The sequence below is a fragment of the Scyliorhinus canicula genome, chromosome 13 (assembly GCF_902713615.1).
Source record: "Scyliorhinus canicula chromosome 13, sScyCan1.1, whole genome shotgun sequence".
In the NCBI taxonomy this organism is placed as follows: domain Eukaryota; kingdom Metazoa; phylum Chordata; class Chondrichthyes; order Carcharhiniformes; family Scyliorhinidae; genus Scyliorhinus; species Scyliorhinus canicula.
In genome coordinates, this window is record NC_052158.1 from 116,848,597 (window position 1) to 116,875,754 (window position 27,158).

Below are 27,158 nucleotides of genomic sequence, written 5' to 3' on the forward strand. Positions count from 1 at the left end.
TTTTTTCTTTCTCAACTGTAACTGGAATACTAATTAAAGAAAATACCAAACCACAGAGAATGTTCCGATAATGGGATAGCCGTGACTAGTACGATCTGATGGTGACATCAACCAGTGGCTGATGACTCAATAATATCTTCCAAAAACAAAGAATACATTTGTCAGAGCTGGGATAAAATGAAGTATTGATGAGCTTATAAATAAAAAGTCAGAAATAGTACCCACCAAAATGCCATGCACGGGATAGAATATTATGTATAACATGTTAAATATATATCTACTCTTGTGGGTAATAAATGCACTTAAATGCTCAAAAACAAAATCAAAAGAGCTCCAGAGTCTTTTGACAGCTGGCTAATGCCACCATAAAGCTTTCCTTCATAAAGATAGAGGCTTTAAATATTTACCATTGTCAGTTACACATGCCAAATACTAAAGATCATTGGGCTGAAACATCAACCCTCTTTCTCTCTCCATGGGTTTGAGTATTTTCCATTTTATTTCAAATCACCAGCCTCCAGATTATTTTTGTAGTCTGCAACAAACCTTTTGTGGTTTTATCGTTTTATCCATTTTAGTTGAGGTTATTCAATTATCTTCTGTTGTAGCCCTTTGATCCTATTTCATGGATTATATCATATTAGATCCAAAATATATTTCACAACACTTGAGGTCTCATGCCACTGATTCAGAGGGTTGCACAATTCAAAAGGCAAACATACATCGTATCTTTTTTGCTCCTACATTAGCAAAACATATCACCCGGTTTTGAAGATAGTTCACAAGTTCTGTCTGCTTATTTTTCAATCCATCTTTTTATCCTCGTTTATCTGTTTTGCCTTTTCTTGGTTTACATAGTTTACGTCCTAAGACTTGTTGGTTGGTGTTTGGAAGGAGTTGGGGTGGGGCCCTGCCTTTAGTGGCACAGTTGCTTTTGAGAGGGCTCCCATCCTGACAGTGCAGTGTGATTCGATGGTGATGGTTGCCAACAAAGATACTGTTCTGGCTGAAAATCTCAGCTCTGAGGTACAGGTCCTCAAGGCCCAATTCCAAGAGTAGCAGGTGTTTTTGATGAGGCAATGGCACACGAGGAGATGCTTGTGATAGAGAAAACACTGTCCCTGGTAAGAGCCCACCTGCCTACCGTTGAGTTCCTGCTGCACGGCCTATTGTCTACTCTGATGGAGTCGAAAGAGAGAAGGGGAAACAGGAGTGGAGTAGTGTTCCTGAGCCCAGTTCTCGAGGTGAGGTGGTGGAGAAGGTCCCAGCTGACTTTGAGGATTGGGTGCCATGTTTCGGGAATCTCATTCTGGAGGCTGGGCAAATGAATTTTGGTGGATGGAGCAAATCTAACCCTGTCTTCTGTTGTACCATGTTGTACTGTCCCGGATGTCAGTCATGAGGGATTGGGGGTGGATTGGTTGAGGTTGACTGCCTCGGTTCTGCTGAGAAGACATGGTGGGAGTAACAGTATCCCCTGCTTCAATCGTTGGAATCCTTTCGAGACCCTGAAGAGTGCTCATTGATCCTGATCTCGTCACATCCTTTCTTTGTGCGCCAGTGAAAAAGTCTTTATCCTGAGGCCTACCTCATATCCCTGATCTCCAATATTATCCTGGACTTTGCTCCCTGTTGATCATGTTGTTGTCTGTTTGATTACGTCAATTTTGCCATTTACAGGGAAGTGAATAACGTGGGTCTGATGGCCTGTACAGTTGATTATTCTGATTTTAATATGTTAAGCCGAACGTTAAACTCTGGTTTTGTGCACAGTTCAATGTATTTGTGCCTTATTGTCTGGCAATCCTTGTGGTGGAAGATGGGGTGTGCTTTTTGTTGTTTCCATCCCCCACCCCACCCCTCACTTAGAGGATGAGCAGAGCTGGAGTGGGGTGGAGGGTTGGGGTTGCTAAGGGTAGTTTGGGGTTGCTAAGGGTAGTTTGTCCTCGCTGTGATCAAGGAAGGTCCCCCTGATTCAAGCTAACCAACTTTGGGTTTTCTTTCTCTTACATTTTCTTTTAATTTGGATTCAGAGCAACCTTGTGGAGGACAAGGGTAGCCCCGAGTATGGTTTATATGAGTGGTTCCCACGATCTGGCTGGTTGTCCCCTCCCCAGAGAGTAATCTCTACTTCTCTATGCCTCATGGTGTCACGAACCCGGGTTAAATTCCAACTTTGCGTAACTGTGTGGAGTTTGCACGTTCTCCCCATGTCTGCGTGCGTTTCCTCTGGGTGCTCCAGTTTCCACCCAGTCCAAGTACGTGCAGGTTAGGTGGATTGGCCATGCTAAATTGCCCCTTAGTGTCCAACGGTTGGGTGGGGTTAAGGGGATAGGACAGAGAAGTGAGCTTAGATAGGGTGCTCTTTCAGAGGGTTGACGCATACGAGATGGGTCGAATGGCCTCCTTCTGCACTGTAGGGAGTCTATGATTCTCCCAACTGGGTGGATGCGATGTTGGTTTTGGTACTGGCTTGGCCTGTTGGGATGGTTGGGAGGCCCCTGGGTGTCAGGGGTATTGGCTTCCTCTCCCAGCGTCTCCATGATGTGGAAGCCTCAACGGTTCTTCTCCCTCAGGGCTACAGTTCTTGGGGTCAGGTTCTCCTGAGTTTGGGCTAGGCCTTGTTGATATCCTGCTGTCTCCAAGAAATTGGGTTGTTCACTTTCAGGATGTCCACAAGGTGTCCACAGTGTGGCTGGGTCTGGCACTCGGGTGGGCATGATTTTTGGATGGACCAAGCATTGTGCCCAAGAGTTCTCCTGCTTTTTGTCCTTTGGGTCGGAGCGAGGTTCCCCCCATGGTGTAATTGGCAGGGTCCCCTTCAATTTCTGAATGTCTTGGACGGTAGCTCAGGTAGTCCTGTTATTTCAGTGAATAGTTCAGACGGTTCTTGTTCTTTCTCTTCCTTCAGAGACTCTCGAGACGTGTGGCTTCTGTTGTATCCCTTTGTGTTTGGTTTTCTCTCGAACTACTTGCGGTGACGCTAGAATGGCAGGTCTCGATGCCACAGTGAATTGAGTGGGCCTATTTGATAAGCTGGCTGAACGCAGCCCTCACCCTTTCCTGAGCGATCCAGGTTGCCAGAGTGGATTGACTGGCACTTTAAGTCTGATATATGAAGTAAAGCAAATCTTCAACAATAGCAGAAGTATCAAGGAATAAAATATAAATAAGAATTTGAAAGTCAACAATATATTCCTTTATCATGGCTATCACCATTATCATGGCTATAATAGGGCGGCACGGTGGCGCAGTGGCTAGCCCCCGGGTTCGATCTCGGCCCACTGTCTGTGTGGAGTTTGCACATTTTCACCGTGTCTGTGTGGGTCTCACCTGCACAACCCAAGGATATGCAGGGTGGGAGGATTGGCCAGGCTAAATTGCCTCTTTATTGGAAAAATTAAACAAATCATGGCTATAATAATGAAAATCATTCTCTTCACATAGATCAATTTCTGTTCTGATTTTATGAAAAGTTTTCCAGTTGGCAATTTTGTACAGCTCCCATCCCTTTTGCTATCAGCAAATTTACAAAAATGTATGGTGACAGTATAAAATTTTCTTGATTGTATCACTATGCAGGAGGATGAAATCATTTTGATTTTTTCTTTTTTTTTTAAATGAGCCAGAGCATGAAAGTGCTGAGTAAGGAAGCATTATCTTGTCATAGGATAGCACGGTAGCACACATGGCTAGCACTGTGGCTTCACAGCACCAGGGTCCCAGGTTCGATTTTCCCCACTGAGTCACTGTCTGTGCCGAGTCTGCACGTTCTCCCCCTGTCTACGCGGGTTTCCTCCGGGTGCTCCGGTTTCCTCCCACAGTCCAAAGATGTGCAGGTTAGGTGGACTGGCCATGCTAAATTGCCCTTAGTGTCCAAAAATGTTAGGAGGATGTTATTGGGTTATGGGGATAGGGTGGAAGTGTGAGCTTAAGTGGGTTGGTGCAGACTCGATGGGCCAAATGGCCTCCTACTGCACTATGTTCTACGTATCTATGCATAGGTGTCACCCTGCAGATGAGATCTTAGCCAAGGTTAGTTCTCTTGTTTATCTGGGCATTAAAGATTCTAATTGGGACAAAGATTAGTCTGGTGCCCTCTTGCCTTTGCTAATGCGCCTCCTATAACCAATACCACATTAATTGTAATCACACTATCATTTTGTGGGTCAGTGGTGGAGCAAAAAGGTTACTACATTTTGTAGTCACTTCAAAATAATTAATCATGCAAAGAGCTTTTGAGTTACTTCCACGTGATAAATGTTTGCATTACATTTTTTAAATTTAGAACGCAACTTCGATCCAGAATACTAATAAATGCAGCATCCACACTATTGTGTTGAAACCAGAATACACGCATATGTAATTGGGTCACTTTGTCAAGTGTGAGACAGGACAAATAGCATTAGCAAGTCATCATGCATCAATGTCAAGCTGCTACACAGAAATTAATCAAACTATTTGCTTGGGATTTCCAACTGAGGATTCAATGCTGGTCCCAAGACTCAATGGAAAAACTCTTAATTTGCAACATTGCGAAATTGAAAATTTGTTAGAATCCATTTTGAAATTCACAAAGAAACTTGCGGGGAGTCAGATACATTAGGATTTGAGTCAGAAAAAATGGACAAGGGATTACTCGTGGACGAGGCAGTGTGTGAGAGGCTGAGGAAATGCATGCAGAATTACCTGCAGGTGTACGATACTGGAGAAGTCTCGGCAGCAGTGCTCTGGGAGGCGCTGAAAGCAGTGGGGAGAGGGGAGCTGATTTCAATCAGGGCGTATAGGGATAGGACAAGATAGAGCAGAGAAGGACCTACTGATTAAGGAAATTCTACAGACGGACAGGAGTTACACGGAATCCCCGAGGCCAGTGTTACTCAGGAAACGACAGGCGCGCCGTCTCGCGCGCCGTCTCGCGCGCCGTCTCGCACTCCCCCCCCCCCCAAAGCCCTTTCCAGCCCCTAGAAGCTCTCCGTGAAATTGCCAGCAGCTCTATGGAGAAATAGTGGGAGAGACACAATCTGCTGTTATATATATCGGACCCAATGGTGGGGATGGACGGTATTATGGAAACCCTGAGGGAATTTGGCCGGTTCTCAGGATATAAATTGAACATGGCTGAGAGCGAGATGTTCGTAATTCAGGCGAGGGGGCAGGAGAGTAGGCTGAAGGGGCTGCCGTTCAGGCTAGTGGGGGAGAGTTTCCGATATTTGGGGATTCAGGTGGCACGGGACTGGGGCAAGTTTCATCAGTTCAACCTGTCCCGACTGGTGGAACGACTGAGGGAGGAAGTGGGAGCAATGATGCACTCCCACTGTCATTGGCGGGAGGGTGCAGACTGTTAAGATGACGATTCTCCCACGATTCTTGTTTGTTTTTCAGTGTCTCCCCATCTTTATCCCGTGGTCCTTCTTCAAGAGGCTGAATAAAATTATTCTGGGATTTGTATGGGCAGGAAAGTCCCCGTGGGTGAAGAGGTTGATGCTTGAAAGGAGCAGAGAAGGGGGGCTGGCGTTGCCGAACTTCAGCAACTATTACTGGGCGGCCAACATAGCGATGATAAGAAAATGGATGGTGGGTGCGGTGTCGGTTTGGGAGCGGATGAAGGCTCCTTCATGCAGGGGCACTAGCTTAGCAACCCTGGTCACGGCACCTCGTCGCGTCCACCGGCACGGTACTCCACCAGCCCCATAGTGGTGGCGGCTCTTCGGATCTGGGGCCAGTGGAGGAGGCATGTAGGGTAAGTAAGAGCATAGGTCTGGACCCCAATCTGCGGCAACCACCGATTTGCCCCGGCGTACATGGACTGGGAGTATCGACTGTGGAGGAGGGCGGGGATTGTGAGGATGGGGGATCTGTTCCTGGAAGGGAGCTTTCTGATCATGAGGGCGTTGGAGCAGAAGTTTGGGCTGGCGAGAAAAACCGACTTTAGATACTTACAGATGCAGATTTTGTACGCAGACTGGTGCCGTCCTTCCCACATCTCCTGCCGAAGGGACAGAGTAGTTTCTAGGGGAGAGGTGGGAGAGGGTATAGTCTCAGATGTCTACCAGGAACTAATGGGAGCTGAGGATACGCAGACCGAGGACCTGAAGCTTGGGAAGAGTAGCTCGGGGGCTGGGGTGGTAATGAGCCCCGAGGTGGCAACCTTTGGGGTTTCGAAGGACCCGGGAGTCGAGGAAGAGAGAGAGGCCAACTTTCTGGCCTTTGCTTCCCCGGTAGCCCGGCGACGAATATTGTTAGCATGGAGGGACTCAAAGCCCCCCCCCCCCCCCCTCCCCAGGGCTGAGACATGGCGAGCTTTCTTGGCCTGGAGAAAGTCAAGTTCACCTTGAGAGGTTCACTATTAGGGTTCGCCCGAAGGTGGCAGCCATTTATTGACTTCTTCGCAGAGGAGTAAGCATGGACTGGGAGAAACTCCAATAGGAACTCCTAAAACAGTTTGATTTTGAAAATTTCAGCGAAGTCTTCCCATACGAGGGGATACAGCACAGAAAATATGCAAAAGACGGCTGACGAAAGACCAGACAATTCCATGTTAAGACACGCTAGTGTGCGGTCAATTCCAGCCCCACAAGCCCCACAGTCTCAAGTTTCTGAGATCTTTGGCCCTTGACTGCTCCAAAGACTTACAGGCACCAGATTTCTAAGTGAAACACAACAATTGTTTATTCATAACAACAAGAGATAAGACATGCAATAATTATACTAGAATAATGTCCAGCTATTTTACTACTTCCTTCCCCCCCCCCCCTTTTACCTAAACACATGAGACATACACATTCAGAGGGAAGGGAGGGGGTAAAAATAAAAGAGGATTAATGTGATGCAAGACGAGTACCATTGCTTTGGATGTTGAAGTTGTTATTTTTACTGCTGACTGCCCTTCCAGGATGTGAAGCAATTCAGAACCACCGGTTGGATGGATAACAAGGATCTTTTGGCTGCAACAGTCTGAATCCCCAGACTGTGGATTCCCTCTGGGGAATCACTTTATTAACCTGGGACTTCACTCAGAAGATCCACCTCAGGCCTGTGTAATTATTATTTGTTTCCAACTCCACCAGAATGTTCCCTAGCTTTACTTGAAGAAAAACGGAGTTTCCCTCACAAGATTTTATGGAGGGCATTTGACCCTCCATCATCTTGATCAAACCAAAACTAAAAGCAAAAACACAGCCTCACAGAGCAAGTAACATTCCAGAGAAGAATCTGACCAATCAGCATGATGCATTGATAAAGCCCAGTAATCTGAAACAGCGTATTGACTGACAGCCAAGTCCATCAAGATGGGCCATCAATAGTGTCAGGGCAACAGCATAGCCTGCTGGATGCCCATGCTTTTTTTAAATTATAGGTGAAGTTCATCTTAAAGGCATAGGTGAATTTTTGTTCAGCTACAAAAATGATAAAAATCACAACAGAGAGAATAAAGGCAACAAGCAGGGATTAATAGGGGGGCCCTTACAACGTCATTGACCATACTTAATGTAAATATCCCTCTGGCCCAAAATATCTATATCTGTCCATTATCCAAGTGAACTGAACAGATAACTAGTCTTTGGTGGCATACAAATACACTTTCCAGCAGACCAAGCCAGAGAATGAAGACATAAACAGATAAATGTAACATTATAAATGTAAATTAGTAGCATTCAGCCAAATTGACATGCTCGCAACATTTACAATAGTCAAATTGTCAAAAAAGCATGCTTCCCCTGCATTAAATTCAGCATAAAATTGATCCTTGAAACACTAGCTCACTTCACACATAGCTACTACTGATGCACGGATTTAGTTCGGTCTTGTTGCTGGCCTGATCTCATGCAGCGTCCTATATGCCTACAATAGGATGTTCCTGGCCACAGAGCTATCCATGAAAGAAAAGCAGCATTTCAGCTTGTTGTGCATTTGCTTCTCATTTGGTTTTAACATTTTTAAAATGCAAAATCTTCAGATTGATTTGCATTAAAGTTAATTTGACTCAAATAAAAGAGTCAGATGCTGCTAGGATGAGACATTTTTCCTCGGAGGAAATCACTCAAATTTCAACGGTATTAATCAGGTAAAAAATTTTAAAATTCAAAATAGAAATGTTAAATAAATTACTGTTTGGTTCTGATTCTATCAAGTCATATGAGGATATGGGTTTGCCTGGGTTACTGATGTTTGATACACAGTAGTATTTAAAGTGGAGAACAGGTTGGTTGCATCTCTGCTCTCTCGGATAAAAGTGCAGAATATATGATGCTCGATGCTATCAGTTGGCAAGGACAAGAGAGAACAGAGGGTGTGATTTCATGCCATCACTAAAATACATACAAATTTAGAAACCGGCGGAAAATGAATGGTCATCTCTACAAGCGAAAGGGAGATGGAGGAAGTCAGAAATTGACAGCACATTTCATTACTAAATGTGAACAAAAAAATTCTGTCCAAATGTTCGTACCAACTGGGTCAAGCTGCTCTCGAGACAGTGGTCCATCCTGATCAGATCAGCATTGTACTGGTAAGTATATCTCTGACAGCCTGTGCTACACGGGATACACTACAGGACAGGAAAATGGAGATCTGTCTCATCAGGAGGAACAAGAGAAGGGTTTTGTGACAGAATATCGCACACCGACAAATGGGCATGCTTTCCAAAATGGTGTCTTGGGAGAAAATCCACAACTGGGTCCAACTACTCCACACAAACATTGATAGTTCAGTTTCAATCAATGGGCGTGGATGGGAAAGCTTTCTGATCAAATCAGCAGTCAGACAAGTCTCGTTCAGCTGCCGAACCTTTTGCCAAATCCATCAGGAGGGATGCAGGCATACGAAGGATGACCACCCCAGCCAGCAGAAACACTCAAGCCAAAGCCTCCCAACAAATTCTGCTGGGATTTGCTGTTGGTACTAAGGGAATCAAGAGGGTTATGGCGATAAGGTGAGAAGGTGGAGTTGAGGATCTCAGATCAGCCAAGATCTCATTGAATGGCGGAGCAGACTCGATGGACCGAGTGGCCGACTTCTGCACCTGATGGTCTTGCTTCGCACGAGCACCTGTGACTGATTCAAAATGGCTAGAGTCACAGTAAATCACAGCAGTGAGGCCATGTTCATAATTCTTTATCCTCTTCAGCATCAGATCAGACTATCTGAAGGAGTTGGCAATATGGTCTGGAGAAGCCAGAAAAGCTGAACCCAGCCCTTGAGACCCATACCCTTCTGGTATCACCTCAGCCTGGAGGAAACTCCAGGTGATTAAATGTTCAACCATACAAACTTCATTCAGGCAATGCCTTTGACCAGGAGTCCATCAGGCAGTTGCCCACACTTAACACCCTCAAGGTTCTGCAGGAAAAGATGATGGATCCTAGCAGATAGGTTCCTTGAGCAAACCATCAAAGTCATTTGGCGAAATGCCTCATCACCAGACTTTCAAACAAGCACCAAGATAATAAAAGAAATAATACCACCAAGAGGGCGAACAATGGCACAGTGGTTAGCACTGCTGCCTCACAGAACCAGGGACCCGGGTTGGATTCTGACCTTGAGATGCCTATAGTGTGGAAGAGACCACTGCCCATCTCCTTCAAGAAGATGCCTTTGCAAAGCAGGTCTGGAAAGTGATGCAGTGTTTTTGTCAACATGTATTGCAAGCACACAGTCCTGTCAGAGGCTGTTCCCAAGACACACATCCTATTGCTTTAACCGTTGCTGGAGAGCTAAGTTCATGAAAGATGCTCAGTACCAAGAGTTGTCCACAACAGAGTGTTGCTGACTGGCACGTGCCAAGGTCAGGACTACACGCTGTGGGGCAAAGTCAAGCTTGGGGCAGCTGTCTCAAAAGTTCAATGAGGAAAGAGCACATTAAAGCCCAAAGACCATATTACTTTAAGGGGCTGGAACCCACCAAAAACCCCTGAGGCTGAAAACCAGAGAAAGTTTGATATTTCATTGCAAGCGTAGTGAAACACCTCAGTGCCAGGTAGAGTTCTGAAATAAATGTAATGCAAAATTTGAACTGTTGACAAATGCTAATAAAGTATAATTGAGAGAAAACTTTCAACCAGACCAACTACTCTCAAATCATCAGCTATTAGATGAAGAGTCATTAACTGTGCCAACAAGCAACATTCACTCATCAAAATCCTGCCCACTGATATCCAATTTGGGTTCCACAATGGACTACAATAGTCTGGAATTGAATTCCAGAGGCAACCCGAACCAAGAACGACCACTCTTGACAACAAGGTAGCATTCAGGCAAGTGGAGCAGCTAGGAAATCTGGTTAATAGGGATAGATTTAGGCATACACCATTGCCCTTTCAATCTCACTGAGTAAAATCCTGGAATCCCTTTCCAAGATTATGGGAGCACCTTTCTTTCAGTGCACAGATTCTAACAATTTTAGGCAGGGGCTCATACCATCTTCTCAAGGTCATTATGGTTGGACAATAAATTCAAGCCTTGCCAGCAACATCCCAAGAATGAATTTTTTTTTTTTTAAAGTTTCCTTTTCAATTTCTCTTCGTCTGCATTTACACAGCCAGCATCAGTGAAAATATTTTCTCATCGCAGTCAATAAAATTACCAATTTCCACTCAGGACTGAGCAAAGTAGAGGATAGCATTTCAATCAACTTCACTGGAAATTCAGAGCAGGGACTTGAACGTAGATTGACACTACATTTTCTTAGTCTTGATACAAAGAAAAACTACTTCACAATACTATAACTGTACTGTGTTACGGTCAGGAAAGGAGAGACAGACTTACCTCACTAATTCTTCAAACATTTTGTCTGTAATCAGAGTGGTTTAATTATGATATGGCTGAGATGCGTTTCCCTGATCCCACTTGTGTGTAATCCATTGTTTTACCAAGTCATTTGCAGCAGACTTTCTTGGATTTTTAAACCAGGAGCATTATTTATTCTTACACACTGTACCAGAAAAGGTTTACCACTACTACATGCACACAAGAATACAGTAAGAGAAAGGAGTTTCACTTTTACAAATATTCAAACCAAATAAAATAGTTAACATTTCATGTGAATACCAGAGTCGAATGAGAGGGGTTCTTCCACTTGGTAGTTAATCCACACTAATCCAGGTAACTGAAGTCCAAGATTTCATGGAAGTTTTCTTCAGAGTAAGATGTGCAGCAAGCAGAGAAAGACAGCCTTGATAATATTTGCAGAGGGCCAGTTTGCTTTGCCAGGCAAATTTAGAAACTTTCGGAGAACAGGTTTCTCATAAGCATGCATTTTTTACAAACTAGAAATTCCATACAACTGCTCTTCATACAACATAGCTCATTTTATTAAAAATTAGAATACTCAAATGGTTCTCCCGCTGTTTCAGTAAGTGTCTATTGTAGAACAAAGCCGTACACATCAGGAAGTCCCAGGTTGGTCCCTGGTCAGCAGAGGCTGCTCCAAATGTATTTTGCATCCCTGGACTTGGAAAACACAGCTAGAGTTCCAATATCAGATATCTATTCAATGGCTCCTGGAAATAGGTGCGGACAGACATACATGTGCAAAAGAAAAAAGGTTTGATTTAATCAATATAAAATAAAACTACTTTCAGGACAAAATAGGCAAAATGCCCCAAATGTTAAAGCTTTGCTCAACTTTCATCTATCTTTTCTGATCCTTTATTTGCAAATGCATGTCCCAGCCTGCGGTTGCTCTCAGTGCCTGGTCTCTCTCAGTACTTATTCTCCGCGCCATCTTTTTGTAAGTACCTTGTAACACAAATGTCAATCATTGAAAAACACAGAAATTATACTGTATGACACAAAAATTGGTTGTGCCATTGATAGTGAGGAAGAAAGCTTTAGGTCACATGAAGAAGTCAATGGACAGTTGGGCAGGCAAATGTTTAATGGAACTTAATCTCATTTCACGATTTTAACCCTGGTGCTAGGCAAGCTTCTAGAAATAATTTGGGACGAAATCAACTGTCACTAAGATAAATTAAGGAAAACCACCATATATTTGTTAAAGGCAAATTGTGTTTCAGCAGCTTGGGAGTCTTTTGATGATGTAACAGAGATGGTAATGTTGTTGATGTAGTGTACATGGTTCCCCAAAAGGCATGTCAAAGTACCGCACAAAAGATTTGTGAGCATTGTTAGAGCTCATGTGTGATGAATATAAGAAATGGTGATATTTTGTACATCTTAAGCATTAAAACCTGTGTTATAGACGATATGACTGTTAGAGCAGTGATTAAGGTGTTATAAAAATGAGTTAATCATTGAGTGCAGGCGTGTTCTGCTAATAAACCTTGAACCACTTACTTGTTTACAGGTAGCTAGCTAATGGAATATTGTTTAGGCATGAAGGACCCTTCGGGTGTAGATAAAGGGGTAATGTGTTTGGTCCTGGCTAAACAAGTCAAGGGACATCTTATAAGATGAGACAAAGGAATGCCTTGGGTATGGGTGATGTAGCTAATGGGAGGTGTCAGGTTGGTCTAAAAAAGAAACAGATTGTCTAGAACTCTCATCTGAACAGAAGGTGTTTCAGTTTGGGACTGAAAGTTCTCTCTCAGACTCTGCATGGAGAAAAGCAAGTGAACTTTGGTGTTAACTTTATTGATGAGAGGCATTTGAAATATATTAGGTTGCTTAATTGGAATACATTGGTAGGTTTAGGAAAGAAGTGCTTTTACTCAAGAACTGTTGTAACTATCAACTGCAATGCTTTTTCATTGGTGCTAGTGTGGTTAATTTTGTGATTAAATTAAAGTTTGTTGGGCAACACGGTGGCGCAGTGGTTAACACTGCTGCCTCGCAGCACCGAGGACACGGGTTCGATCCATGTTGAGTTTACACAGTCTCCCCATGTTTGCACGGGTTTCACCCAAAGATGTGCCGGGTAGGTGGATTGGCCACGCTACACTGCCCCTTAATTGGAAAAAATTAATTGGGTACAGTAAATTTTTTTAAAGAAATTTTTAAAAATTAAAGTTTGTTTTTACAGAAAAGATACCTATTAGTCAGTGTTATCACTCCCATGGTGCAGTAACATTTCCTCTCAGTTTTACAAATTAAAAATAGTTGGGTTCTCCCCAGGATCCTAACACATGGAATAAAAGGGACGGCAGAAACATAAAGACCAAATTAGCCGAGAGACAGTGAACAGAGTAATGGTTAATGACGTTCTAAAGAAAGTTGGACATTGGACTCAAAACAAAAACAGTTTAAGAACATAAGAACTAGGAGCAGGAGTAAGCCATCTGTTGACCATCCCTGATTGGGCTTGAACGGAGTGGGTTGATCAGCCATTTCAGAGTCAACCACATTGCTGTGGATCTGGAGTCATACATAGGCTATGCCAGAAATGTGGCAGATTTCCTTCCCGAAAGGACATTAAGACCAGATGGGTTTTTTACAACAGTGGTTTTATGGCCACCATTTTTTAAATTCTAGATCACTTTGAATTGAATTCAGATAATTCAATTGAGCATTACCCTGGGTCTCTGGATTACTAGTCCAGTAACAATACCACTACGCCACTGTCTCCACTTAAATGTACATAAAACACATTGGACAATCAACGAAGATAGGTATACGAGGCGGTTTTAATGAAAAACAGATCAGAAGAGGATTGATAAAATATAATTACTTGTGGATGAACCATGATATGGTGGTGGTGTAGTGGTACTGTCGCTGTACTCGTAATCCAGAGGCCCAGGGTAATGATTTGGAGACCCGGGTTCAAACCCTGCCATGGTGGAATTTTAACTCAATAAAATATCTGGAATTAAAAGTCTAGTGATGACCATGACACCATTGTCAATTGTTGCAAAACCCCATCTGGTTCACTAATGTCCTTTAGGGAAGGAAATTTGTCATCCTTATCTGGTTTAACTTACATGTGACTGCAGACCCACAGCAATGTGGTTGACTCTTAAATGCCCTAGCTAGCCACTCAGTTGTATTCAACCACTACAAAAACACAAAAAAGGAATGAAACCAGATGACCTACCGGCATCGACCCAAGCACCGGAAATGACAATGGCAAAGCCAGCTCTGCAAAGTCCTCCTTACAAACATCTGGGGCCGCTGTCTCACAGATCAGTCAAAAGTGCTGAGTGGATGATCCATCTCAGTCTCCTCCGGAGGAACCCAGCCACGGTGTCAGTCTTCAGCCAATATAATTCACTCCACATGATATCAAGAAATTATTGAAGGCACTCTCTATGGAAAAGGTCATGGGCCCGGACAATATTCCTGCAATAGTACTCGTGTTCCAGAGCTTTGCGTACCGCTAGTCAAGCTACAACACTTATCAACCCAGCAATGTGGAAAAGTGTTTTTCCAGCACTTTGTTTTTATTTCATAACCAAATTTAGCTGTGTCAGATATGATTCTTGCCACTGGAGTTTCCTCCCTCAATTTCCGTTGACTTCGGTTTTACTTCCAGATTGATGACAATGGGGATTTCACTGATGGCAATGCTGCTGAACGTCAAGAGGAGATAAATTCTCTCTTGTTGGAGATACTCATGGCCTCGCACTTTTAGGGATGAATTTTACATGCCACTTTCTAGCTCAAGCCTGAATATTCTGCACGTGAAATGCAATCATCAGTGAACATCCCCCACTTCTGACCTGATGAGGGTGGAAAAGTCATTGATGAAATCTGAAGATGGTTAGGTCTACGATACTATTCTGAGCAATGCAGAGGTCACGTTGATTGCTCTCCAGCAACCCACAACTATCTTCCTTTGTGCAGGTGTGACCTGAACCACTGACTTCAGTTTCATCAGGGCTTCTTGATACCCCACACGGTCAAGTGCCACCTTGGAAATTAAGGACAGTTACCTTTGGAATTTGGCTGAATAAAAAAGAGCAGCTTATCTTGTGGCTGAAGTTGCTAAGAATAGTTGTGCCTCTCCACAAGGAGGCTCCCTGATAATGGACCTGTCAACTATTTTGCAATAGAAAATTGTAGCACGTTATTGCAAGTTGTTTTTAGAACAAGACAAATTAGGCAGCACTATCTAATTTTTTTCCATTCTTCATGCAATTCCTTATTTATTTTGGGAACAAATTAAAGGATTTCTTTTTTTTAAATAAATTTAGAATATCCAATTCATTTTTTCCAATTAAGGGGTAATTTAGCGTAGCCAATCCACCAAACCTGCACATCTTTGGGTTGTAGGGGTGAAACCCACACAGACACAGGGAGAATGTGCAAACTCCTCACAGACAGTGACCCAGGGCCGGGATTCGAACCCGGGTCCTCAGCGCCGTAGGCAGCAATGCTAACCACTGTGCCGCCTAATTAAAGGATTACTAACTCACGATGCCAAATTTAAATGTTGAACAATTCGAAACAACTTCAATTTTTGTATTGTCAAACACAAAATTGAGCACTGTGATGGGAAACAGAATAAAAAATCCATACATACGTCACTGTTTCTGACAGGAAGGCTTGGCTCTCCTTTACTGATCTGTATACACACTTACTCAACATGTAAGGTTATAAAGTTACAAATTTTGGTGGTGTAAAACTCAGCGACTGTTAACAGGCCTACTACCCAAGAGATTCCCTGTTGTGCAGTATTTTATCTGTCCCCTGGTCTACCCTTTGAATTATATCTATCCATGAATCCCATTTTTTTTTAAAATCCTAGTTGAAATTCCAGAATTATTTTTGAGAAATCATCATATACTAAATTTCAATCACACTTGAGTTAGCTCAAAATAATTAATTCTTGTTTCAACAATTGCATGGGATTAATCATTTTTTTCTGAGACTTACATTACCGTTATAAAGTTTTATACGATAAAATGGAGACTAGGTAGTGTAAATAATAGGCCAGAGGTGAGATTTAAAAGACAAGAGAAAACTAGAATGAAGGTCCTAGGCACATGGAGGCACCACTGCCAATGTTGCGACCAGAGGATGGGTGAATGCACAACAGGACAGAATTACAGAAGTGTAAAATTCAGTGTGGGCAGGTTTGTAGAAATGGAGGTGCCAGAAATTGACAGTGCAGAACTGTGAATAGATTTAAACAGGTGCACGAAAATGAATAGCTGAGGCATTTTAAGACCAAGAGACAGGACAGATCAGCAATAGGCGAGAATGCTATAATATATTTTTGGGAAGTAGTCTATTGCACAAATCCAGTTTGGTGTAGAGACTGGCTACAAAAGCATTAAAATCGCCAACTCTCGAGACAGGAAATTATTGAAGATTTCAGTAGCAGATGGGCTGAGGTAGGCATGGGATCCAATGCTGTCATGGAAGACGATACAGATAAAAGTGTGGACAAGGATTCTGATGTACAGCTTGGGCTCAAATAGGAAACAGATTGCAAAAGTTGTTCAACATGAGGCAACAACAAGGGAGGGGGATAGCAGCTAGTGTATGGAGTTTCTGGAAAGAGACAAGTTTGTTTTGGCCTTTCCAACATTTACCTAAAGCAAATTGCAGTTCATCCAAAACTGTATACTGGACTAACAACAGAGGTAGCAGAGAATCATTTAACTAAAACAAATTGCAGTTCATCCAAAGCTGTATACTGGACTAACAACAGAGGTAGCAGAGAATGGTCAACGGAGTCAATGAGGAGGGCAGCACGGTGGCACAGTAGTTAGCATTGCTGCCTCACGGCGCTGAGGTCCCACGTTCGATCCCGGCCCTGGGGGACTGTCCATGTGGCATTTGCACATTCTCCCCGTGGCTGCGTGGGTTTCGCACCCACAATCCAAAGATGTGCAGGTTAGGTGGATTGGCCACATTAAATTTCCCCGTTAATTAGAAAAAAATAAAAAAAGTACTCTAAATTTATATTTAAAAACCGGAGTCAATGAGTTAGATTTTACGCTGCCCCACCAGCAGTTTTTTTTTTTGGAGGGGGGCATGTAAAATCCAGTATATGACCTACCTGCTTGTCCACTCTACCATCCCCAGCCTGTATGAAATTGTACAGGAAGCATCAGGCTGCCCACCTACCTGTGGGTCTATGGAAGTCCTTAAAGGCCAATTAATGGTCACTTAAGTGCCTCATCATGCCCCCCCGCCCCCACTATTGTACCCACAGCAGGGAGGCCTACGCCAAGCGTCAGCCCAGCAACCTAACTGTGTGAGCGGATGTCCAGAATTGGGCAGAGCAGGGGGTTCAGTGTCTAAAGGTATCCCCTGCTCCCTCCAAGCTCACATTTCCCCCCTTTATCCTCCCGCAACACCTCCAGCCTCTCAAACCATCCCCACCCTGCTGTCCATTGGCCTGACCATGGCCAGATTTTGTCCCCCACAAAAGCACCTTGTTTTTTTTTTTGTTCCACAATGACCTCCATTTAGGACGGCCAGCAGTCCCCACCTCTGTCTGGCATAGCTGGGCTGCTGGGATCGCAGAGCTGCTGGCCACTGTTTGACAGGCAGCTCTTGGAGACCAGAATGCTTGCCCGAGGAACGGAAATCTTAGCCTATTTAAAAACAGCATGGGCTCACCATCGACCTTTAGCCGAGGGTTTGGAGTGGAAGGAGACCATGACCCCCACCCACCTTTAACTCCATGACAACGGAGAAAGAGTGGAGTGCCCGTGTGTAAGCTAACTTTGCTCAAGGCAGCAGGTAGGTGAGGAAAAGGAGTCGGCCAAGGATAGATCCTTGGGTACTCTGACAATAATAATGTGGAAAAAGTAAAGATTTCATTGGTAGCCATACATATGCTGTAAACAGCTGGGCCAACATGAAACAAAGAGAGAACAATCCCACTAAAAATGTGATAAGGAGGTTGGGCTTGAGAAGGATGATGGGAACAGGCATGACAAACGCCTCAGACAAGACAATGCACTGCGGTCAAACTTTGTGGCATTTATGAATCTTCCCACGGCTGTGATAGTCACAGAAATCAGACTGGAGAGATTCAAATAAGCAGTTGAAGAAAGATGGCCACAGATTTGATAAGTGACATAGTTAAGGACCTCCAGGAAGATTGGAAATGGTGGAGCAGTTTGGAAGTGCAGTGGAATCAAGAGCAGCTTTTTGATATCGCATGATGATTAATTTGAACCCATTTACCATGTCAGCTAGCACACGTATATAGAGGAAAGATGGATGGTCAACAGTTGCATGTAAATTAAATCGAGGGAGAAGATAGGTCTCAAAAGAGTCGAAAGGGCAGTACGGTAGCATTGGTTAGCACTGCTGCCTCTCAGCTCCAGGGACCCAGGTTCAATTCCGGCTTCGGGTGACGTTCTGCATGGAGTTTGCACTTTATCCCAGTGTCTGCTTGGGTTTCCTCCAGATCCTCCGGTTTCCTCCCACAGTCCAAAGATGTGCAGGTTAGGTGGATTGGCCATGCTAAATTGTCCAAAGGGTTAGGTGGGGTTACTGGGTTACGGGATTATGGTGGGGCGTGGGTTTAAGTAGGGTGTTGTTTCCAAGGGCCGGTGCAGACTCAATGGGCCAAATGGCTTCCTTCTGCACTGTAGGGATTCTATGAGATGAACTAGAGAGGATCATGAGGAGAACTGGAGCAAGAAACCAGAGAAAGCTCTAGGCCCAAGGGTAGAAAGGATCTTGGGGAATTTGGCTTTGTAGGCAAGGAGAAGGAAAGGCAGAAGCAGCTGCCAAATGGTTATAATCTTAGTGGCTGCTTGAGGTACAGAGGAAGCAGGGCAAAACAGTCTAAGATGATTAGTTCTGGAAAAAAGCTGTAAATTATCCTTCCTCTCCAGGATGACTGGTGTGGTTTTGGCAAAGGAGACCGAGTTGAGACAGTGCTTGATTTGATCCAGTAAAATTTGGCAATGGACATCCAACCAAATGCAAACTACATTCAAGGAGTGAAGATGGAGGCTATAGCAAGAAATTGTGTGGCAGTGTAGCGATTAGTCTCGCAATTTGAAATAGAACTGCCAAAATGCAAGGCAAAAATGGTGCACATCTGGCAGGTCTAAATGGATCAAACGCCAATAAACTGTGCAGAACTATGCAATTCCATTACAGATATCCGGTGACTACAGCCAGCACTATAAGAGACGTAAAATTACTTTCAGATGTTCAGAATTCTTTTCAGAGCTATTAAATGTTCAGATAACTTACTTAACTTTCCATCAGATTCTGCCAAATGCTGTTTCAAATGTTGAAGTTATAAAGTTAAGTTCATAACTGAAAAAAGCCATTAAAATTGAATTAAATTGCTGGAGAGAGAAACGTGCTGTCAAAGCCTTTTGGTTTGCACTCATCATCAGGATAGACACAAGAATACCAATTTTAAAAGAAAGCAACCATTTATACTGCATGGAAAAAGTTGATGATTGGTTGGTCAGTCAGTTTTGGTTGGTCAGTCAGTTTTGGTTGGTTGCAGCATTGCCCCAGAGAATGAACCAAGGAGCTGTTGTTCCCCATGCTTTAGTTTAATTTTTTTAACTGCCATGCGTTGTACATGCTTTTTCTGCAGGTCCCTTCGAGCAAGCATAAGTGAGCTCCATTGGAAGTTTGCCTGATCATCTTAAAGTACAATTCTTAGCGCGCTTAAGGTTCTTTAGCAAATTCTGCTCAATTGCAGAATCACATCTAAGATTCGACAATATTCTGAATTTGCACACATGGGCTGGTTGATTCTCCACCTATCCCCAACAGCCGATGGGACCTGCTGTTTGTTACGTTCGGCCTGTCGCTGGAACGTAATACCTCAAACAATCAGGGCTGACTGGCCAACCAATTGGTACCCTTTTTTCATGCAGTACAATTGTTGCTTCCTTTGAAATTAGTATTCTTACATCTTGGTGAATGCAAGATGAAATGCTTCAACAGCATGTCTTGTTTTTTTCAACAATTCACATTCCGTACTACCAAGAACTACTCTAAACATTCATTACTTTGTATAAATGTTAATTATTTGAGAAGCCAATTCAATGGCAGCACGGTAGCATTGTGGATAGCACAAATGCTTCACAGCTCCAGGGTCCCAGGTTCGATTCCGGCTTGGGTCACTGTCTGTGTGGAGTCTGCACATCCTCCTCGTGTGTGCATGGGTTTCCTCCGGGTGCTCCGGTTTCCTCCCACAGTCCAAAGATGTGCAGGGTAGGTGGATTGGTCATGATAAATTGCCCATAGTGCCCAAAATTGCCCTTAGTGTTGGGTGGGGTTACTGGGTTACGGGGATAGGGTGAAGGTGTTGACCTTGGGTAAGGTGCTCTTTCCAAGAGCCGGTGCAAACTCGATGGGCCGAATGGCCTCCTTCTGCACTGTAAATTCTATGATAATCTATGAATGTTTAACAGTTATAAAAGTGATAATCACCTTTGGGAGGGGAGAGACCAAAGTTCATGAGGAATGAATACTTCTTAATTTACAATATATTTTTATCAAAGCTTTTTTGAAAACCATTTACACTACAGGAGATTAAAAAATATAAAAGCTGTTTGTTTTTTTTGCAAAACAGTCTGTGCTCCAAAGTAACTGACCAGGGAAGCAAGGTACAATTGCAACTTCTCACAATGTTGATGATCTTGGACATCCCACCCCATCAGCACAGACCTTGCCCTCAGCAAGAAGATAGGTATGATCCTTTACATATCCCAGCAACCAAATAAAGCTGACCCCAAAAGATACACAATAGGAAGACAATACAGTTTTCATTTCTCCATAATGTGCTTCAATGTGCCATTAATCTTTCAACAATAAATGTCATCACCATGATGCAAACTAATTCCTAAACCTAGAGCTATGAAGCTACATAGTGCCACAGTGATTATGGTCTGAAGAACCAATAGCACAAAACGGAGAAATACCTTCTAAACCTGCTTTAAAAAAATTCAAGTTGAATTTTAAAAATTACATTTTAGTGTCGTACCTCTCATACTTTGGTCAACTGTAATATTATGACATTACTGCAATGCCCATAGAAAATCCAAACTTATCCAACTTAAAAAGTAAATAGAATGTGCTGGAAATAAATACTCAGCAGGTCAGGTTGTGTCTGCAGAGAGAAACAAGAGTTTGCTTTTCAGATTGACAGCCTTTTATCAGAACTCCAAACTCTAACTAGAAGAAAAATCATGTCTATGTCTATCATATAGTGCATTATGATCCAGTTCTCTTTTCTCTATGATTTGTGTAGGAAACATCAAATGTCTGAGAAAACCAGCATTCATGAAAATAAGCTAAATAATCTTTGCTCTTCAGCCACAAGGAAAATATTAAAAGCATAATAGAGTCAGACTATATTTGACATTTAATAGCAAATTTAAGCCAATTTCTGAAGTCACAGTTTGAACAAATTATCAATGCTCCATTTTGTTCCTGAGCTTCTGATTTTGATTTTAAAAAACCTAACTAAACACGCAAGTTGTAACAAATACCATTTCACCCGTCTAATCACCTTCGAGGATATTTGTTCTGGACAAGTAAACTGCCTTTCCCAAAATAAATATATAGAATGACCAATAGCTAATCAAACATGATATTTTCCTTACAATTGTAGCGAGTGACCTTTGGGCTGTAATTTTATATTTCCATCTGATTTCAACACCAAATTAGGAATCATATTGTGTAACACCAAAACAACTAGTGTACCACAAACGTAAATGCAATACTTGAAATGTTCCAAAGACTAATTAAACCGAATAGTTTGTGATTTTCTTGCAAAAGAAAAGTGAAACTTGAGAATTTCAGAAAAAGGGACCAAATGATTTATTATGGTAAGAAAGTAAATGCACATTCCTTCCAATCAATACTGTCACAACTAGATAATTAAGGGTGGCATCTACTGCAATATAGTGACACATTATCCTGATCACCCATGATAATTTACAGGCATATTGACACAAGGTGATAACATGCACAAAGAAATTATAGGCATCATGAAAAAATGCTTATGCAAGGATTTCAACGAGTACGTTTCTTCAAAAATACCTCTTATTGCAGATGTGATCAATTTGTCTTATAATGCCATTGTTTAAATTCTATGATTTTAAATGGAGCTCTGACTGATTTAGTAAAGTGTTGAATTCCTTGGTTTATACTTTTCATGCTACAATTTTTGAGATCATAAAAAAAGGAAACAACAGCATTACAAATGGACAAAATGATTTCATTTCAGTACTTTAATTTGTGGTGCTCCACAGGAAAAGCTTAAGATTCTAAAAGTTTTTATTTAAGTCAGATCATTAGACAAAATAAATGAAAGTACATTCAATTATACATTACAAAAGTGTTAATGGAAACACTATAAAGGCATTCATTGATTTGTCTACTCCAAATGTTTAAAAATGGAATAGATTATTGCCCATCACATAGAAAAATCTTGTTGCGTTATTTGATGACTCTCATTTTGGAGACGACATAGGGGCACGGTAGCACAGTGGTTAGTGGTTAGCACTGTTGCTTCACAGCACCAGGGTCCCAGGTTCAATTCCCAACTTGGGTCACTGTCTGTGCGGTCGGTCTGCACGTTCTCCCTGTGGCTGCATGGGTGCTCCGGTTTCCTCCCACAAGTCCCGAAAGGCATGCTGTTAAGATAATTTAGACATTCTGAATTCTCCCTCTGTGTACCCGAACAGGTGCTGAAATGTGGCGACTAGGGGCTTTTCACAGTAACTTCATTTCAGTGTCAATGTAAGCCGACTTATGGCAATAAAGATCATTATTATTGCCTCAATTGATTAATGACCAGCAACTAGCAACAGGACTATTTTGATAAAGTACCCAGTCTGAATAATGCCTCACAACTGTCTATTACTCTAGAACTGCACAGTATTTTCCCTGATATCGCTTGTAAATATGTTTCTAATTTAACCCAGCAACACAAGATGCTTGAAGCTCAAAAAGGGATCGGCAAGGTGGCAGTGACTAGCACGTCTAACTCACGCACCGGGGTTCGATTCCGACCTTGGGCGACTGCGTGGAGTTTGCACATTCTCCCAGTGTCTGCATGGGTTTCCTCCAGGTGCTCCCAATGAAACGTGTTACTACTGTGGGTAGGTCACCCCCCTGTGGAAACTACTCGAGAATAAGTAATATCATATCCAAAGATGTGCAGGTTAGGTGGAATGACCATTATAAATTGCCCCTTAGTGTCCAAAGATTAGGTGCGGTTAAGGGGTTGCGAAGGAGTGGGCCTAGCTAGGTGAGGTGCTTTTTCAGAGGGTTGATGCAGACTCAATGATTTAAATGGCTTCCTTCTGCACTGTAGGAGTTCTATGATCATCCAGGACAAAGCAGCCTGCTTGATTGACGTCCCAAACATCCACTCCCTCCTCCTCCAACTCAAGGTACCAGCAGTGTACCATCCAGCAAGGTTCGTTAGACAGTACCTTCCAGGCCCACAACCATCTAGAAGGACAAAGACATCAGAACTAGGGAACACCACTACCTGAAGTTCACCTCCAAGCCACTCACCGCCCTGACTTGGAAATATATCACCGTTCCTTCACTTGTCTCTGGGTCAAAATCCTGGAACTTCCTGCCGAACAGGACACTTGTACTTGCACCACATGAACCGCAGCAGTTCAAGAAGGCAGCTCACCACCACCTTCTTACGTGCAATTCAGCATGGGTAATGCTGACCTAGCCAGCGAAGCTCACATCCCCTGAATGATCAAGAACTATACCTGAAATTTCACCAAATGACATTCCCCATAACCTGCTCAACGTTGTCACTTGCAACTTAACAAGTTGCACTCACTTGGATGTAAATAACGTTCCTCTATATCACTACCAAACAGGACAATTTAGTTCTGCATCCATACAATGCTTCCTCAAACAGTCAAAATTAGGAATTAATCTTCTCTGTTTACAAAGTGAGCAGTACGGAAGCGATATTTCGAGGATGATTTTGATTTGATTTATTATTGTCACATGTATTAGTATACAGTGAAAAGTATTGTTTCTTGCATGCTGTACAGACAATGTATACCGTACATAGGGAAGGAAGGAGAGACTGCAGAATATGTTACAGTTATAGCAAGGTGTAGAGAAAAGATCAACTTAATACAAGGTAGGTCCATTCAAAAGTCTGATGGCAGTAGGGAAGAAGCTGTTCTTGAGTCGGTTGATACGTGACCTCAAACTTTGGTATATTTTTCTTGACGGAAGAAGGTGGAAGAGAGTATGTCCGGGGTCCTTAATTATGCTGGCTGCCTTTCTGAGGCAGTGGGAATTATAGATAGAGTCAATGGATGGGAGGCTGGTTTGCGTGATGGACTGGGCTACATTCGCAACCTTTTGTAGTTTCCTGCGGTCTTGGGCAGAGCAAGCTCCATACCAATCTGTGATACAACCAGAAAGAATGCTTTCTATGGTGCATCTGTAGAAGTTGGTGAGGGTCGTGGCTGACATGCCAAATTTCCTTTGTCTTCTGAGAAAGTCGTTGATGGGCTTTCTCAACTATAGTGTTGGCATGGGGGGTCCAAGACAGGCTGTTGGTGATCTGTACACCTAAAATCTTGACGCTCTCGACCCTTTCTACTTCATTCCCATTGATGTAGACAGGGGCATGTTCTCCACTACGCTTCCTGAAGTCGATGATAATCTCTTTCGTGCTACTTCTGCTTATTCAATCATACTTCATTATAATCAGTCTTAGACAGAAATTATTTCCATATTTTTAATTTTACTTCAATGCAACAAACTGACAATTGCTGAAGCACCCAGCTTCCCCCCCCCAAAATAGAAACAAAACAGAATTCAGCAGACAGATCATTAGAAAGCAGTAGTCTTTCATGGGAGTTCTGGGACAAAGGGTGCATACCCAATGGCTCAGAAGATTAAGTGCCTTTCGTCTTCAGGGGGAGTGTGTAAATCCAATTTAAACTGAAAACATTTGCAAATGTTCAGCTCCTACTGCATATGCCAAACTGACCATCCTGTGGAAAAGCCAAAAGGATGATTGGTGTCAGATTTGGCATATGTATATTATCCCCGAGGGGAATTGAAAGCTTTTCAAAGGCTAGGGCGAAGGTCTCTGGCTGATTTACAACTGGGCTGCAGGAACCTGATGTCGACACTGATTGATCGAAGGTGGACTACCAACTGAGCTAGGCAGACATTCAGAATCAAAAGATTACAGGCTCAAATCCCACTCCAGAAGTTGTATACAAAATATTAGGTAAACAATTCAGTCTGTTATAACTAATGTTCTAGACCATAATTACCCTCAATCAACGCTGCCAAAAAAGATGAAGTGCTCATCCATCACATTATTTTCATGAGATCTTGCTGTGCACATAATGGCTGCCAAATTGCCTACATAACTGCTGTTCACATCAACAAGTTAAAATTATTTTGGATATTAAGATTAAAGAAAAGTAGCTGAAGGGATATAGGAATAGGATGGTAGCTGCAATTAGACCATCTGCTTAAGCCGGAAAGGAGAAAACATCAACACAAGATGGTTAAGCTGAATGGGTGTTTTAGGCATTGAAACATCTATTATTTACTGCGAGCCTTTCTTTACTTTCATGACAAGGCAAATGCACATTGGATCTTTTTATTTAAGTCAGAATCAAGCATCATGCACCCAGATGTGAAAGAACAGAAAATGCATGAGACATCACATGACAAATATGACCTTCATACTAATTATTTCATTTGTTTTCAGAGCATTAAATAAAATTAAGCCTTATATTGATTTACTGTATATAAGAGCCCTTCCCATCTGTTTTAGATTTACTGTCAATTCATGGAATATTACTCCAAGGAAAACCATTTAATTTTGAGCACTAATGACACCAAAAGCACTGTTCACAGCTTTCAAAACTTACTTTTAATTTATAATATTATACCATGTGACGCTCCGCGCGATTAATGTATTATAGACATGTGTACAGATTGATATTCATCCCAGATTAGCGTTGTTTAGCATAAACAATGCAAATCAAGGCTAATACAATTGGCCGCATTGAGGCAACCCAATTCTTTAAAAAGTCCGATGGCAGGAACAAGTTGGATTTACTGTACACTACAAACATGGCCAAACATTACAGCTAACTTTTTTTCAATCAGAAATTAACATTATTTTGCCAGTGACCTCCAGTGCATTGCATGGAGTTTACAAAAATATAAGTTGGAGTTAATATATAACAAGAGATAAACAAGATAAAAATAAAGTATTCCTGCTTCATTAAAAAACTCTGTCTGACTGGAAGTCAGGGGGAGGGAGGAGAGGGGAGGGGGCAGCGGGGGGGAGGAGAGGGGAGGGGGCAGCGGGGGGCAGGAGAGGGGAGGGGGCAGCGGGGGGCAGGAGAGGGGAGGGGGCAGCGGGAGGCAGGAGAGGGGAGGGGGCAGCGGGAGGCAGGAGAGGGGAGGGGGCAGCGGGAGGCAGGAGAGGGGAGGGGGCAGCGGGAGGCAGGAGAGGGGAGGGGGCAGCGGGAGGCAGGAGGGGGTAGGGGGCAGCGGGAGGCAGGAGAGGGTAGGGGGCAGCGGGAGGCAGGAGAGGGTAGGGGGCAGCGGGAGGCAGGAGAGGGTAGGGGGCAGCGGGAGGCAGGAGAGGGTAGGGGGCAGCGGGAGGCAGGAGAGGGTAGGGGGCAGCGGGAGGCAGGAGAGGGTAGGGGCAGCGGGAGGCAGGAGAGGGTAGGGGGCAGCGGGAGGGAGGAGAGGGTAGGGGGCAGCGGGAGGGAGGAGAGGGTAGGGGGCAGCGGGAGGGAGGAGAGGGTAGGGGGCAGCGGGAGGGAGGAGAGGGTAGGGGGCAGCGGGAGGGAGGAGAGGGTAGGGGGCAGCGGGAGGGAGGAGGGGGTAGGGGGCAGCGGGAGGGAGGAGGGGGTAGGGGGCAGCGGGAGGGAGGAGGGGGTAGGGGGCAGCGGGAGGGAGGAGGGGGGTAGGGGGCAGCGGGAGGGAGGAGGGGGTAGGGGGCAGCGGGAGGGAGGAGGGGGGAGGGGGCAGCGGGAGGGGGGGGGGTAGGGGCAGCGGGAGGGAGGAGGGGGTAGGGGGCAGCGGGAGGGAGGAGGGGGTAGGGGGGCAGCGGGAGGGAGGAGGGGGTAGGGGGCAGCGGGAGGGAGGAGGGGGTAGGGGCAGCGGGAGGGAGGAGGGGGTAGGGGGGCAGCGGGGGGAGGAGGGGGGTAGGGGGCAGCGGGAGGGAGGAGGGGGTAGGGGGCAGCGGGAGGGAGGAGGGGGTAGGGGGGCAGCGGGAGGGAGGAGGGGGTAGGGGGCAGCGGGAGGGAGGAGGGGGTAGGGGGCAGCGGGAGGGAGGG

The 27,158-nt window shown here is 43.8% G+C and overlaps 1 protein-coding gene and 1 long non-coding RNA gene across 8 annotated transcripts in view; both read right to left on the reverse strand.

Moving 5' to 3' along the window:
- Positions 1 to 27,158, reverse strand: part of LOC119976607 (arf-GAP with coiled-coil, ANK repeat and PH domain-containing protein 2-like) — a 174,338-nt gene that overhangs the window by 137,545 nt on the left and 9,635 nt on the right. The gene's annotated exons all lie outside the window — the stretch shown is intronic.
- LOC119976608 lies at positions 10,891 to 15,033 on the reverse strand. The gene is made up of 2 exons (XR_005462950.1): positions 13,991 to 15,033; positions 10,891 to 11,501 (listed from the first exon to the last, which is right to left on the reverse strand). It is a non-coding gene; the product is annotated as an uncharacterized LOC119976608 (long non-coding RNA).